Below are 17,431 nucleotides of genomic sequence, written 5' to 3'. Positions count from 1 at the left end.
ACACACAAACTCATCCACAGTGGAGAGAGACTGTTCAGCTGTGGAGACTGTGGAAAGTCCTTTACCCAGTCTGGAAGATTAAAAACACACAAACTCATCCACAGTGGAGAGAGACCGTTCAGCTGTGATGAGTGTGGAAAGTCTTTTACCCACTCTGGAAGCTTAAAAAGACACCAACTCATCCACACTGGAGAGAGACCGTTCAGCTGTGACGAGTGTGGAAAGTCTTTTACCGACTCTGGAAGCTTAAAAACACACCAACTCATCCACACTGGAGAGAGACCGTTCAGCTGTGACGAGTGTGGAACGTCTTTTACCCACTCTGGAAACTTAAAAACACACCAACTCATCCACAGTGGAGAGAGACCGTTCAGCTGTGGAGACTGTGGAAAGTCTTTTACCCTCTTTGGAAACTTAAAAAGACACCAACTAATCCACACTGGAGAGAGACCATTCACCTGTGACGAGTGTGGAAAGTCTTTTGCCCACTCTGGAAGCTTAAAAACACACAAACTCATCCACAGTGGAGAGAGACCATTCAGCTGTGGAGACTGTGGAAAGTCTTTTACCGACACTGGAAGCTTAAAAACACACAAACTCATCCACAGTGGAGAGAGACCATTCAGCTGTGACGAGTGTGGAAGGTCTTTTACGCAGTCTGGAAGCTTAAAAACACACAAACTCATCCACACTGGAGAGAGACCGTTCAGCTGTGACGAGTGCGGAAAGTCTTTTACGCGCATTTCACACTTAAAATCACATCAACTCATCCACAGTGGAGTTAAAGCGTACACCTGTGATCAGTGTGGCAGAGCTTTTACTCACAGTTACAGCTTACAGAATCATCTAGTTACCCACTCTGGAATTAAGGCGTACAGCTGTGACATTTGTGGAAAAACTTTCAGCCTGATAGGGAGCCGAAACATTCACCTACGCATTCACACCAGACATGATGTGTACAGCTGTGATCAGTGTGGTAAACAGTTTACCACAAACACACAGTTACGACGTCACATGTTTACCCACACTGAGGAACGACCTTATAAATGTGACCTGTGTGAGAAGTCTTTTAAATCTCCACATTACCTGAAAACGCACCAACAGATCCACACCAGAAAGACTCTACAAGTGCAGTTACTGTGAGGTATGTATTTATATTTTTATCTTGTCAGCCCGACTGTTTGAAACAACTCTGCTCATCAAATTGTGTTAGCATGTTAGCAATTCTACTGCATGGAAAGGCAGCTCTGAATGATTATTCAGACTCTAATCACAGGTTTTAGGGATAGTGTTTGAGAATTGTGTTATTGTTATTGTAGCATTAAACTAGTATTACTTTAATGTTTTTACTCTTGTCGTTTTTATAGCACATTAAATTGAGCTGAGTGTGATAATGTAAACAGTAAAATGTACTTGGACTTTGGCAGAGATGCTCTTTATTTCAGGTGACGTTCAGGATAAAAATGTTGAAGGACTGACTTACACTGTCTTTGTGTTTTTGTTTAGAAGCAGAGCGACACAGATGGATCAAGTTCTCAACCCTATCATCGCTGTGGGAAAGACTTTTGTTGTGACCTTTGTGGAAAAACTTTAAGTCATTGAAGGACTCTGAAAATACATCAACGTAGACACACTGGAGACAAAATGAACTACTGTAAAGAATGCGGGAGAGGCTTCACCACTTCAAAGGACTTCAAACAATATGAACTCCTTCACAGTGGCGTTAAAAAGCATGTCTGCGATCAGTGTGGGTCATCCTTCATCAGTGCACGTCAGCTTGAAAAGCATAAACGAGTCCACACATGAGAGAAACCATACAAGTGCAGACACTGTCACAAAACCTTTTCACAATCATGTGATCATACTAAGCATGAACGCAGACACATGAAAGAGAACTTCATCTGTGAAAGATTTTGAGTAATCTCAGTTCATACTCCACTCAGAAACGATTCCATGTTACAAATAAACTGTTACGTCTTGATTCCTGCTTTTACGTTAATCTTGTAAACAGTACATTTGCATAACCACTGAAACCGGCCCAATGAATGAACAATGGGCTTGAGGTCAATTTCTTCATCATTAATATGCAAATTCTTATGAGCATTGATCAACAACCACTGGTCAATGGCCATGAGTACCATTCACAGAGTAAAAATTTGCATAATGATTATGAAGTTTACTGTTACCAATGTTCAAAAACATTTACTAAGTTATCTTCTCTGTGCAAACATCAGCGTGATGCAGGACTGAAATCATTGCCATCTCTGGATCACAGTGAATCTGCAGAGACAGAAAGATCCTCTTCTGGTTTCAGGGTCAGACTTAAACCCTTGAGATCAGGCTCCACAGAGTTCAGGTGGAGTCTTCTGTAAAGATCTGATGAGGCAGCTATGAATGAAAATGTGCCTCTTGTTACATTTTAAGCTTTCTAAACTGCTCTACTGTAGTGTTTGTGTTGAGTGGTTCGCTTTGTTCCAGCAGTTTGATTAAGAAATCTGTTTCCTGTTATATTTTTATTGAATGCATTGATCCATGTGTTCTGCAGTTTTTTTTTTCAGCTTGTTTGTGTAATGAAATCCTGCAACAATTATACCAAAATTTTATATGTTAAATAAAGAAATGGTTTACTGACAGAGAGTTTGAGCCGTGATGTCATTTCCTGTATATCAGAGCAACACCTGAAGTGACCAATGTTTAAAGTCAGAGTCAAATTTTGTGTCAGCATGACCTTGTGAAAACTGCTTGGCGATGCTTCACTACGTTATCTGCTAACTGTTAGGGTGTAGAAGGACGAAACTCCCAGGGTGACCAGTGGCAGGAGCTTCCTGATGCAGAGAGTTGAGTGTGGGGGATATAAAAGAGAAGCTGAGGCATCCCAAGGTTAAAGCTGGCATAACTGAATGTTTGATGTGTGTTTTGGCTCTCCTGCGTGCAGTAATTAATAGCTTGAACACAGCAGAGCTTGATATAAAGACCTGGGTGACAACTAACTTTATGCTGCTGATTATACTTGGCCCTTAAATACCTAGAAATATGGTATCTAACCAGATACTTGCTCTGGATGGCATTACCTTGGCCTCCAGTAACACCTTGGAGTAATATTTGACCAGGACATTAAACAAATATTTAGGGCTGTGTGATGAACCAAGTTGAAAAAGCAGTCACAAGAATTATTAGAAAAACAAAGTTTTCATTCATTTAACCCAAATATTATATTTACAAAAGTAATTAATGTTAAGCTCATAAAAAATGTCAAAGAAACAAAACTGAACTCAGGCAAAGAACTGCAAACTTAACAAACCAAATGACTGCACAAAGAAATATAACTGACCTAAACAAACATAACTGACCTAAACATGAAATGGCACAGAAGGGTAAATATATTGTCTGAGGAGGAGTTTGTGTGTTGTATAGAGCGCTTTGATACTCCGGGAGAGTAGAAAAGCGCTATATAAGAATCAGTCCATTTACCATTACCATGAGTGACCAAAGTGTCTCTATTGTTGGGGAATTCTCTATTGAGTTGTGAAAGCTGCTTGATGTCTCATCAAACCGGCAGTAAAAGTCGTTGAGGGCGTTGGCCAACAGTGGAGTGGGGCTGTGTGCTTCCTGAAGTGAAAATCTGGCATTTAAAGATGAATGGGAAAGACTCGCTCACAGCTGACTAATGAACATTTGCATGCATGCTTAAGAACTGCATTGACCCCATTTCACCCAAGGTTTAAAATTCTGCCTGCAAATATCAGAGGTGTAGTCATCTGTGTCCATATTTTCTCCAGCATACGGGGGATTCCCATCATAATAAATCTTTTGGTAAGAGGTGATAAAGAACCTAATCAAAATTTTCCATCCAAATTCCCTCCATCTTTGTGAGGTAGTGCATTTCCATTGTTCTTTCCATATTTGAGTCCATTCATCCTGTGTTATGCACACTCCTCCCTCCTTCTCCCATAATATCTTATTTGTAAAAAATGTATGCAAACAGGAAATGTGTTTTTTGTTGACGTCACCACTAGGGATGCACCGATATCCATACCGGTATCTGGTATCGGCCTCGATACCACATTTTCTAAAGTTCTCGTTAAAAGTTCCCCGATACTGGGGACCAATACCACGGTCTGAGACCTGTCTATGTTTGAGCGGCATGTAAGGGGTTAATCACAGGCGCCGAGTGCCCGCCCCCAGGCCCCAGCTGCAGCTCGGAGCTGGAAGAAGGCGAGACAAGTGAGCCGTGTGGAACTATTTCAAAGTGAACGAAGATGCAAAAACAAAGGTGGACTGCATATAGGCCTCAGCTCAGCAAACAGTTATCCTTTGTCCTCCCTGGTGAACATGATGTGAGGAATCTTAGTACTCTAAAGTTTTATCCCAGTTACATTTTAATCTTTTTGTTCACCAGGGAAATAGTAGTATTTGTTAGTAATCCTTGAATATAACAGAGATTTCTGCAACTTTATATCACAACTTATAGAGCAGCAAAATGTAATCTTATATTTAAAAGACTGACAGGATGTTCAAGTCAGTGCAGTACTTCTTGTGTTTAATAACCACCAACCATCTACAACTACAGACATAAGTAATTAGAGTTTAATTATCAAAAGACGAACAAATTTAAAAAAAAAATTGAAGTTGGACCTGGGGCTTAGCTGCACTTCTATGTAATAGCAATTTCAGCCACAAGGTGGAGCAGTGAGTCAGAGTAACCTTTATCTAATCAAGGAAAGAGCGCATTCTTATTTACAGTGGCAGAAAAACAAAAGCACTATATAAATACACATTAGTTACTTACAGTGAGAAATTATTCACAAGAAATGACGGCTGCCACTTTCCCCAAATTCAGACCATGCAATCCTCAAAGAAGGTGCAACAAACCATAGAGCTGCATGTCAGACTGTAATATTTTTCAATTTTTCTTCCTTCATTTAATATTTATGTCATGTTGTTTTTGTTGTTGTATTTAGTTTTTTATCTGTGTGTTCTTTTTTAGTCTGGATGAAAAAGTTGGATGTAGCTAGCTGAGAGAGAGACTGAGAGACAGCTTCGTCCATCGGGCTGTCAGGATGCTGACCATCTCTGAATCGAGAAGGGGGGCCCAAGGGTACGTCTTTTGCCATCCTACAATGCTGTGATTGTAGCCATTCCCCACTTTCTGTGAATGGTACTCATGGCCATTGATCAGTAGACTTTGATTAGTTGTCATTGATCAATGGTCATAAGAATTTGCATACTAACAATCATGGAACTGACCTCACAGCACATTGTTCCTTCAGTGGGCTGGTTTCCTTCACTATGCAAATGTTGTGTTTATAAGGTTTGGGGAAACCTGCAGTCAGCTGAGACTGAAGAAGTCACTTGGATGAGTGACGAAACGTTTCTCCAACTGAAAATGTCCAGATGAACAGAATCAACCTTTTGGGATTTCCTTTTGGATTTTTCCTTTTGGGATTCCATTAATGTGGGGGGGCTGGTTGACCTCTGATGACCTCTAGAAATTTCTATTGATATCTTTAAAATGATAGCGACACAAACAAAATTTTTGCAGCATAAACGTAGCACAAACGTTTGATACCACTTTTGTTGGATTTGAAGAAGGTGGGGGGGGGGGTTGGTGCAACTTCACTCACATCCTGTAGCAGCAGAAAAGGCTAACATTGTTATCTTTTTACAAAAAAAACAAAAAAAAAAACAGCTAACATGAGAGGTTTTTGAAAAAGTTTGTGTTCTCCATTCTTTAAGCACCATTTAACCACCGGCACCGTTTCAAAAGTACCAGTTTGGTACTGGTATCAGATAAAACCTAAATGATACCCATCCCTACTCACCACCAGGGAACCACTGCTTTATATAATATGAAAATGAAGTTCAAGCAGATCCCATGAAACTTGGATTACACACACACACACACACACACACACACACACGCACACTGCAGCACTGACCTGCAACTTTCAGGTCCACTTGTTTCCTCATCAGGATGTTTCCCTCCCCGCTGTAGACGGTGCAGGTGTAGGGCCCTCTGTCCCAGTCTGTGGGGTGTTTCAGAGTCAGACTGAGGTCTCCAGTTATCAGCAGGTCTTCATTCATCTCTGTTCGGTTTCTGTATCGGCGGTCCTGTTCTTCAGGTTGGTCAGAGTTGTTCCGGTACACGTAGAGCATCCTGTATGAACTGTCCACCCACTCCACTTTCGAGTCGTTCAGCCGGTTAACTTTAATTTGGAGGGGGAGTTGGACAGACTCCACCCCCGACTGCTCCACCTCCACAATGGGGACTGAGAGGGAAACAAAGCACAATGTGCGCTGTAAAAACAGCAGCACGAACACTGAGCACATTTTCTTTGACCGGATGAAGTGAAATATTTGCACTGAAAACATTTGAGTCCACTCTGACACAGAGCTGAGGGGTGTCCTATGAAGCGAGTGTTTATACACCTCCCTGCATTTAATTGTCAGTTACTATTATTCAGATCGATTCAAGTGTATTCTGCCTCATTCAGCTGATTCATATCAGAATCAGTGTGATGCTATTTTTCAGTAAGTTTCACTGTTTCCAGCTCACTGAGGAACTCTGCTGGTTTAGAGGCTGCATGGACAGGATTTAGTGTAAAAAAGGTCACAACTGGGTATCACATGAAATACAGGTGAAAACTAATTATGTTCTGACCTTTGACTTTCAGCTCCACTTGTTTCTTCATCAGGGTTTTTCCCTCCTTGCTGTAGACGGTGCAGGTGTAGGTGTTGTTATCTCCATCTGTGGGGTATTTCAGGTTCAGACTGAGGTCTCCGGTTTGCAGGAAGTTTTCATTCATCTTCGTTCGGTCTCTGTAAACAGGGTCCTGGGGTCCATTCTTCGTACCTCGCTAAGTAAGTTAGCTGGATTTGATTGTTGACGATTTCGCGTGATCTTGGATCGTTCGGTTCTCCGAAGCTCATCCGGGACTTGCTGTCATAGCAACAGATCCATAAGCGTAAACCTGCTTGGGAGCAGGTTTACTTTACGTAAACAGGATTAGATCGCGGCCACTCAGGTATGTCCGCTTCATTTATAAGAAAGCAACAGCGACATTTCTCCACTGTTTTTCCATAAATAAATATTATCAATGTAACTAAAGATAATGCAGTATTTGATTCATTTATTGATTTCATATAGATACATACAGGTCATTTCCTAAAAAAGGGAAATGTACTATTATTCATTCTATTTCATGTATTTGATTATTTCAGATGTAATTCATATTTTAGAGTAGTAATAGTGTCAGGGACCAAGCAGTAAAGCATAAAGGACACAGGTGGTTTAATTAAAAAAAAGGGGTTTATTGATTCAAAAATATGAAAATATATTTAACAAAGCCAAAACTTAAACAGGCAGACCAATAAAAGAGGTCAACTCAATAGACTAAACTCAAGATAATAATTAACAAAACCTCAAACAAACATAAGGTAAACTGACCTGCTGAAATGACACACGGGGGGAACTTAAATACTGGTTTAGCTCAACCAAATGACACACACGGGGGAAAACAAAATGGCTGCCATATAACCAACTAATACAAAACAATTAAACAAACATGAAACACCCCCCAGGCAATGAAGCATGTGGTTCTATCCAATTAGGCTGTCAGTGGTACTTCAGCTCTCCCAGCCCTTTGCCACACCTTTTGCCAGACAGGAGGAGAAGCCAAACCCCAGGTAACTCGGAGAAAGAAAGATGTATTAATATAACATAAAACAGAACTTTGACCTTGCAAGGTTAATATGTGTGCACGCCATATAAACATTGGAAGGTGTGATGGAAAACTAAATACATTTAATAAAGAAACAATATTGAACAATAAGTAGAATATTTTAAAGTAGTGACTGTAAATTAAATTAAGGTGAATTAACTGGTGGTGAGGTGTGGAACTTACCATGTGTGGCATGCCATCACACACCTCCCCTCTTCAGAGCTCTCGCTGGAACAGCGAGAGAGATAGTCAGCAGTAAGGTTCTCCTTGCCTGGTACATGGTGGACAGTGAATCGGAACGGCTGTAAGGCCAGGTACCAGCGGGTTATTCGCCCATTTGTGTCCTTCATCTGCTCAAGCCACTGGAGTGCTTTATGATCAGTTTCCAAAGTGAAGTCTCTTCCCAGTAGATAGTAGCGGAAGGAGTCCAGGGCCCACTTGATCGCTAAGGTCTCCTTCTCTACTGTGGAATACTGAACTTCCCGTGGAAACAGTTTCCGGCTGATGTATGCCACTGGATGGCGGCCTTCCATGGTTCCCTGAAGGAGAACAGCTCCCAGGCCCCGATCTGAAGCATCCGTCTGTAATATGAACGGTTCATCAAAGTTGGGACTGTACAAAACCGGTTGCTTACTTAGTGACTGTTGGATGTCATGAAATGCTGCCACTGCCTCCTCTGTCCACTGGATGTAATTGGGGGAGTGTGATCCCGTCAGGTCTGTGAGCAGAGCTGCTCTGTTGGAGAACTGAGGGATGAAACGACGGTAGAAACCTGCCATGCCCAAAAAGGATCTCAGCTGCTTCCTTGTTTGGGGCAGGGGGGATGATTCCATGGCCTCGATTTTGCTGACCTGTGGCCTGATAACCCCCTTGCCGATGACATGGCCCAGGTATTCTGTCTCAGCAGCAGCGAAAACACACTTTGACGGATTCACCGTGAACCCAGCTGAGTGCAGGTGTTCCAGAACAGTTCGCAGGTGTTCCACATGCTCCTCCCAGGTGTTGCTGTGGATAACAATATCATCCAAGTAAGCAGCAGCAAAGTCAGAGCAGTCATGTTATACTTGATCCATTAGCCGTTGGAAAGTGGCTGGAGCTCCATGTAATCCAAATGGCAAAACTGTGAATTGGAAAAGCCCCCATGGTGTTCTGAATGCTGTGAACTCTCTGGACCGTTGAGTAAGTGGGACCTGCCAGTAACCCTTACACAAATCTATTGTGGTCAGGTACCTTGCTTTTCCCAGACGTTCAAGTAGATCATCAATTCTTGGTGTCGGGTAGGAGTCAAACATGGATATGGAGTTCAGGTACCTGAAATCAATACAGAACCTCATACTCTCATCCTTTTTGGGTACCAAGACCACAGGGTTGCACCACTCGCTCTTAGATCTTTCAATGATCCCTAGGGATAGCATCAAATCGATTTCCTTCTTCAATGAAGGCAGCAGACGTTCTGGGATCCTGTAACTTAATCGTCTCACAGAGGCACCTTCTCGTACCACAATATCATGTTCGACAATGTCAGTTCTCCCTGGATTCTCTTGAAAGACTGCTGATTTACACATTTCTCTCACCTGCTGCTGCTTGTCCTCTGGGAGATGGCTGAGATCATAATCTAGAGAGCCAGCAGGTGGTAGATATTGCTCATCTGCTTCATCTTCTTCAGGCACTCGCCGTATGAGCACTGCATCCGCCTTGTGTTCAATACGCTCCACCCACTCCTTCAGAAGGTTTATATGCAAGACCTTGCTGGAGCGCAACTGCCCTGGGGTGGACACCTCATATGTGGTGGGTCCCAGTTTCCTCATAACTTCAAATGGCCCCTGCCACTTTGCCAACAATTTGTTATTGTCACTGGGGAGGAGCACGAGCACCTTTTGTCCTGGCTCAAACGAACGCTGACGAGCAGATCTATCATACCAAGACTTCTGCTGCTGCTGGGCCTCCACCATATGTGATTGAGCAAGTTCGCTCATTTTCTCCAACCGTTCTCTCATCTGAATGACATAAGACAAAATGTTCTTGGGTCTCTCCTCTGCCTTGTCTCCCTCCCAGATCTCCTTTAACAGAGTTAGAGGGCCACGAACCTCATAACCATACAACAGCTCAAAAGGGGAGAAACCTGTGGAGGCTTGGGGGACTTCTCTATAAGCAAACAGTAGATATGGCAGCCATTGATCCCAATCGTTACCACTGTCGTTGACAAACTTTCTGAGCATCTGTTTCAATGTCTGGTTAAAGCGTTCTGTCAGCCCATCAGTTTGAGGGTGGTATGGTGAAGTTCTCAGGCTCTGGATACCCAACAACTGATAAACTTGTTTTAACAAAGTGGACATGAAGTTAGTGCCTTGATCAGTTAGTATTTCTCGTGGAAACCCAACTCTTGCAAAGAACTGCACTAAACAAAATGCAATGGGCTTGGCCTTTATAGATTTTAAAGGGAACACCTCAGGATATTTTGTGGCATAATCTGTTACAACAAGCATGTAACGATTTCCTGCTTTGCTCCTCTCAACAGGCCCTACAATATCCATTCCAAGACGCTCAAAAGGAGTGCCGATGACAGGGAGAGGTTGGAGTGGAGCTCTATGGGGGATTTTAACAGATGTTATCTGACACTGTGGGCAACTTTTACAAAACTGAGCCACATCTTTGCTAAGACCGGGCCAGTAGAAATTATGTTTGATGCGAGCTGTGGTCTTGTGTTTACCAAGGTGGCCAGCCCAGGGAACAGAATGCCCCAAGGTGAGAATGGCGTTTTTCACCTTCTGGGGAGCCACCAGTTGCAGCACCAACCCCTGCTGACGATAGAGAATGTCATTTTGCAAGATGTACTCACTGTTGAGAACCTGTTCCACTCCAGGTTCCTTTTCTTTGGCCTTCTGGAAAAGAGATATTAAAGATTGATCAGTTTTTTGGAGTTCAGCAATTTCAATTGGAATATTAAACCCTAAGGGTGACGATGTTGGCTCAGCGTCTGTTAGTGTCTCCACAGGTGAAAATTTGAATTTCTCCTGCCTTCTTTGTCTGCGGGTCTTCCTTGGCTTCACCACAGTTGTTTCAAACTCCTCATTAAAAAAGGCAGGGCACTCAGGGTCTCAGAGTGGGTACTCACTTTCTTAGCCTGAGCTCTGGTAACGGCTACATTACACTCCTCAGTCTGCTCAGACTCCAACAAATCAAAAAGCACAGGAAGGTCACGCCCTAACACAGCAGAGTAAGGCAAACTGTTCACAACACCCACATTCAGCAGATACATCTGGTCCTGAACTTTAATGTAGATGTCAGCTGTCGGGTAGTGATGGGTAGATGAGGCCTCGTGAAGCGTTTCAGCACATTCCCCAAACTGTATCGGCACTGTTTCGACACAGTTTTGCTGTTTTGCTCCATACTGACACCTGCTGGACCTTAAATATCATTGCTGGCAACTTACTTGAGACTCACAACATTTCACAACAATTCAATGACCTAGTCATACTTATACACTGTAAGGTATTGTACTTTCAATGGAATCATTTTATATCTTTTATATTGCAAATATTGTAGACATCACCAGTGTGTGAATGGGTGGATGACTGGATGTGTAAAGCGCTTTGGGGTCCTTAGGGACTACTAAAGTGCTATACAAATACAGGCCATTTACATCTTTAAAATATAGTGTGAATGACATTAAGTGAAAATTAAAAAGAAAGTATTGTGAATGTAATATTACCCATTCGACTCAGAGTTTATTATAAATTTCTATTCAGAGAAATAAGTTTATCCAATCTTTTTGCATTCAGTCTATTGCGTTTTGTTTGTTTGTTTGTTTTTTACACCTTTTCCCCAGCTTTGGAAAACTCACAGGCACAGATGAAGCTGGGGTACACAAACTGTTAAGCCAGGTGGAAAAGGTTCGGATAAAATGTCTTCCTATTCCCCCAGTACGTTAAAGGATCCTCTGATCTTGGAATTTTTCTCTCTGACACGCTCCACAATACTAAGGGGTTGGCAGTCCTTTATAATAAAATTCAGGACTGTAACACTGAGGATTTGCTTTTGTTTGTAAGAAAGCTCCGCAGAACAGATGCAACATTTATCCTGCATAAAATGAAATAAATAATTTACACTTCAAGTCAAATTGCTGTTTTTCCTATTCTGATAGATTACAGTGAAGCAAACTATTACCTTATTTGCAGTTAAAAGATCAAAATGATCCCACACAGCAGAAACGTTTCTTTTTCTTTCGGGCTCCATTTTGTTATGGAGAGATGTGTAATTTTTTTTCTTTGCCAGAGTAATTTTGTGGGGGAATTTTTGGTGGCGACTCATTCCGTTGGCAGATACGGATGCGGTACCTTTTAAACACAGTTTGGCGCGTTGACAATGAGCGATACAGCAGCTGTATCGATCACGTGACTTTTTCTTAAAGTGACGCACGCACCGACACAGGCATCGCTAGGTGAGCTTGATACATGTGTCGGTGCGTCAGTTTTGCAGGACCCATCACTACTGTCGGGTATCTTTTTTCATCTCCATGGACACAACAGATTGGAATTGTATCACTGGTGCGAACAATATTAGGTGGTGCAAAATCTGAGTGAATAAGAGACCGAGAACTGCCAGAGTCAAGAAGGGCATTGAGTAGAACCCCATTCACTTCAATCTGACTCATTTTGATGGATTTGTCACTCTCCTGCTCAGGATCAACATTGGAATGGGGGGCAAAGCACATCTGCACCATTTTAGCAGAATTTCTTGGGCACATAGGTTTCGTATGGCCCTCTAATCCACAAAGATAACAAATGATCTTCTTACTGGAGGCCTTTGGTGGTCTAGTGATAGACTGAGGGGTCTTACTGGTGCTTGTATTTGCTGAATCCAGATGGTTTTGCTGAGGTATCTTCCGGGTGTCCCTCGACGCCTTCCATGCATTATGGCTCCAAGCTTGCCCCTTCTTTCTGGCAGCAACAAAAACGTCAGCTAACCGAGCCGCTTCCATTGCTGAACCAGGGTTGTGTTCTCTGATCCAAACCTGAAGCTCCAAGATTATAGTTTCACCAGTGTCATGAATAGTTTTACCCTTTGGCTGGATCCATTTTCCATAAAGCTCCTTTAGTCTCGCATATAGCTCACGAGGGCTTTCATCTGGTTGAACATCCAGGGATCTGAATCGTTGCCTATATGTTTCAGGGTTAATGTCATATTTTGACAGAATAGCTGATTTCACTTTATCATAGTCTAATGAATCATCAATGTCCATGTGAACGTAGGCACCTCTAGCTTTACCAGTAAGCAAGGGTATCAAACGAAAAACCCAATCTGATTTCTGCCATCGATAAGCTGCAGCCATACGTTCAAATGTGATCAGGAAATGTTCAATATCATCAGCTTCAGTTAATCTTTCCAATCTGCCCTCTATTTGTAGGGGAAACTGAAATGCTGGTAAAATGGCTGGATTGGAATTAGTCATAACTGGTTCAGCCTGGGCCTGCTGAGCAGAGGAAGAAGGATGAATATCAGACTCTAATGATTCAGCGCGAGCTTCTGCAGAATCTGATGGTGATGGTCTGACGTGGATTTCTGACTTCAGAAGTCTAAATTGATGTTGAAGGGCTTTAAATCGCTGTTCTTGTCGTGCATTTAACTCACTCTGTTTTGCATCCCGGACGTCCTGTTGTCCTATGTGAGCATGTAGCATATTGACTAGATCAGACAAAGTAGGCTCCTTTTCCACTCTCTCCACAACTTCAGTGACTCCCGATGCTCCATTTTCCTCCTCTTCGCAGGTTTGCTGAGCAGATCCCTTTTTCTTTTCATTCTTACCACCACGATGCATTCTTCTTCCTCATGGGGAAAACAGAAGAAAGGAAAAAAAAAAGAAGACCTGTGTCCAATACTGGATGATCCCACTGCTGCCACCAATTGTCAGGGACCAAGCAGTAAAGCATAAAGGACACAGGTGGTTTAATTCAAAAAAGGGGTTTTATTAGTGATGGGTCCAGCAACACTGACGCACCGACACATGTACCAAGCTCACAGAGCGATGCCTGTATCGGTGCGTGCGTCGCTTTAAGAAAAAGTCACGTGATCGATACAGCTGCTGTATCGCTCATTGCCAACTCGCCAAACTGTGTTTAAAAGGTACCGCATCCGCATCTGCCAACGGAAAAACACAAAATTACTCTCACAAAGGTAAATATATTGTGGCGTGTTGGGGGAGTGGCTGGTTCTCTCCCATCATGCCTTGGGACATGTGCTGCTGTTTTCATGTTCTTGTTTATGTTTACGTTGCTTTTGGCTGTTGCATTGAATGTTGTGTTTATGCTGTAGTGATTTCAATGACAGTTATTTGATGAAAGAATGTAGTACCATGAGTGAGTTCAGGCTTGTGGTTATTGACCCTCTGAAGCACAGTGTGGTACAGGGAAGTGTTTAATAAACAGCTCCCCCTACCTACTTATCAGTTTGGGGTAGAACTGCAATCTCTCTCTGAGCTTCTTTGTTGAGATTCCTCTGCATGCCAATATATATATATATATATCCATCCATAACAAAATGGAGCCCCAAAGAAAAATAAATGTTTCTGCTGTGTGGGATCATTTTGATCTTTAAACTGCAAATAAGGTAACTGTTTGTTTTTCTTTCTTTCAGTGTAATCTATAAGAATAGGAAAAACAGCAATGTGACTTGCAGTGTAAATTATTTATTTCATTTTATGCAGGTTAAATGTCGCATCTGTTCTGCGGACCTTCTTACACAAACAAAAGCACCTCCTCAGTGTTTAGGCATTCAGGAGCCAAACATGAAAATGAGGAGACAAACACACCGAGAATGAACACAGGTCGGCCTATATTGACACTGAACAGCTTTATCAACATTTTTTTTATTAATATGTGTTTTATTATTTTGAAATCAAGCATCTAGGAAGATTGTTCTGGACCAGGCAGTCCTGAATTTTATTATAAAGGACTGCCAACCCCTTACTATTGTGGAGAGTGTCGGAGAGAAACATTCCAAGATCAGAGAATTCTTTAACGTACTGGGGGAATAGGAAGACATCTTATCAGAATCTTTTTCACCTGGCTTTACAGTTTTTGTACCCCAGCTTCATCTGTGCCTGTGAGCGTGTTTTTTCCAAAGCTGGGGAAATGGTGTAAAAAAAAACAACGCAATAGACTGAATGCAAAAACATTAGATAAACGTATTTTTCTGAATAGAAATTTATAATAAACTATTACATTTAAATGGGTAATATTACACTCACAATACTTTCATTTTAATTTTCGCTTAAGGTCATTCACAATATATTTAAAGATGTCTACAATATTTGCAATGTAAAAGATATAAAATGATTCCATGGAAAGTGCAATACCTTACAGTGTATACAAGTATGACTAGGTCATTGAATCCGTGTCTGTTGGGAGTCTCAAGTAAGTTGCCTGCAATGATATTTAAGGTCCAGCAGGTGTCAGTATGGAGCAAAACAGCAAAACTGTGTCGACACAGTATCGATACAGTTTGGGGAATGTGCTGAAACGCTTCACGAGGCCTCATCTACCCATCACTAGGTTTTATTGACCCAAAAATATGAAAATATATTTAACAAAGCCAAAACTTAAACAGGCAGACCAATAAAAGAGGTCAACTCAATAGACTAAACTCAAGATAATAATTAACAAAACCTCAAACAAACATAAGGTAAACTGACCTGCTGAAATGACACACGGGGGGAACTTAAATACTGGTTTAGCTAAACCAAATGACACACACGGGGGAAAACAAAATGGCTGCCATATAACCAACTAATACAAAACAATTAAACAAACATGAAACACCCCCCAGGCAATGAAGCATGTGGTTCTATCCAATTAGGCTGTCAGTGGTACTTCAGCTCTCCCAGCCCTTTGCCACACCTTTTGCCAGACAGGAGGAGAAGCCAAACCCCAGGTAACTCAAACACAGAAAGATGTATTAATATAACATAAAACAGAACTTTGACCTTGCAAGGTTAATATGTGTGCACGCCATATAAACATTGGAAGGTGTGATGGAAAACTAAATACATTTAATAAAGAAACAATATTGAACAATAAGTAGAATATTTTAAAGTAGTGACTGTAAATTAAATTAAGGTGAATTAACTGGTGGTGAGATGTGGAACTTACCATGTGTGGCATGCCATCACAAATAGTAAATTACTTCGTGTAATCAAGATGAGAGACCACGGCTATAAAAGCGAAGGTGGATTTGGGAAGTCTGTCGCAGCCATGTCCTGTCCGTTTGTAGGAGAGTTTTCAGAATTCAGCGTATATTGCGGGATAGACAGGATCCTTTAGCTCAGCGCGACAGTGTGCTCATAGAGAGATATCGATTCTCCCGTGAGGGTATTATTTACTTAACCATCTCTCTCTCTCTCTCTCTGATATACATATATATATATATATATATATATATATATATATATCTCCCAACTTACTGTGCATGCTTCAGTCACCCCTTGCATGGGAACAGGTAAAAATGATGGAGTGTTATGTAAAACTACACACAAAAAAACCCACAATGTCAATAAATGTCCCAGTACGAAAAGCCGGGGTGTGACGAGGGGGTGCAGGACCACCACCTGTCTTTATTTGCTCTGCCCTTTTCTTGGTTGCTGTTATAAACAGTGTTGGGTAAGTTACTTTAAATTAGTAACTTAGTTACATTACTAGTTACTTCTCTAAAAAAGTAACTCAGTTACTTCAAGTTACTCGTTACTTTCAAAGTAACTAGTTACTAGGGAAAGTAACTTTGGTTTTACTCAGAATTCTCTTGTTAATGTGTTGCTTCTGTAACTGGATACCCAGCCAGACTGCCAGTCTTCTAGCTTGCTTACTTGCCACAAGTGCACTGTGCCACCTACCAATAGAAAGGAAAAATAATGTGCACATTTCCACGAGAGAAATCCCACGCCTGGACCGTCATTGACTGCCGCCATGATTCTAGCCTGCTTTTTACATCCAACACAAAAACTGCAGTCGTGTTGCTTTTGATTGTACTCAGAACTTGGAAATTCTGCCTTCTGAATAGGAAGATGTAGGTAACACCAGACTGCAGATGAGCTGCATACAGAGCTGGACTGGGACAAAAAAATCATCCCGGGCATTTTGCCTAGAGACCGGCCCACCATTATAGGAAAAATCATAAAGCCTTTGAATGAAAACAAACACTGTTGTGACAGTGATGTACACTGTTCTGATGGTATATATGTATCAATCTATCAATCGTTTGTTGTAAGACTCAGATAATTATTTTTTTAAAAGCGAGACATTTTAAATGAGAATAATAAAGAAAAGTATTTCTTTGTGCCCCCCTTTCCCTGTTAATGCCCTACCTGGCCCCCTGGCAACACTTTGCTAGACCCGCCCCTGCACAGTTACCAGCTGTCAGCTACGTAGAAAAGGATCCTGGTGTTATTTGTCTCTCAGAAACAGTTCATAACTTCCCTTCAACTCATTCATGTCACCTAAAAGGTAAACCTGTTTCTCCATCACCTGTTCAGCTCTGATGATTCAGTAAGGACATCTCCTGGGGCCCGTTCTTCGTACCTCGCTTACTACATCCAAGATCAAATGACACATCCAAGATCAAATCATCGCGCTAACTTTGAGCTCGCTAATCCGGTTCTCCGAACACACCTGTTGTTGACGATTAGTATAGCTGGATGAAGTAATCTGAGATCACTGGGT

General features: G+C 41.8%; 1 protein-coding gene and 1 long non-coding RNA gene across 2 annotated transcripts in view; one reads left to right on the top strand and one right to left on the bottom strand.

The window, feature by feature from the left end:
- Positions 1-17,431, bottom strand: part of LOC109195581 (uncharacterized) — a 375,002-nt gene that overhangs the window by 266,593 nt on the left and 90,978 nt on the right. The gene's annotated exons all lie outside the window — the stretch shown is intronic.
- Positions 1,096-2,209, top strand: LOC112844462 (uncharacterized). The gene is made up of 2 exons (XR_003217189.1): positions 1,096-1,144; positions 1,507-2,209. It is a non-coding gene; the product is annotated as an uncharacterized LOC112844462 (long non-coding RNA).

The sequence above is a fragment of the Oreochromis niloticus genome, unplaced genomic scaffold (genome assembly GCF_001858045.2).
Source record: "Oreochromis niloticus isolate F11D_XX unplaced genomic scaffold, O_niloticus_UMD_NMBU tig00000235_pilon, whole genome shotgun sequence".
In the NCBI taxonomy this organism is placed as follows: domain Eukaryota; kingdom Metazoa; phylum Chordata; class Actinopteri; order Cichliformes; family Cichlidae; genus Oreochromis; species Oreochromis niloticus.
This window is presented reverse-complemented; position numbering and strand designations above follow the sequence as displayed.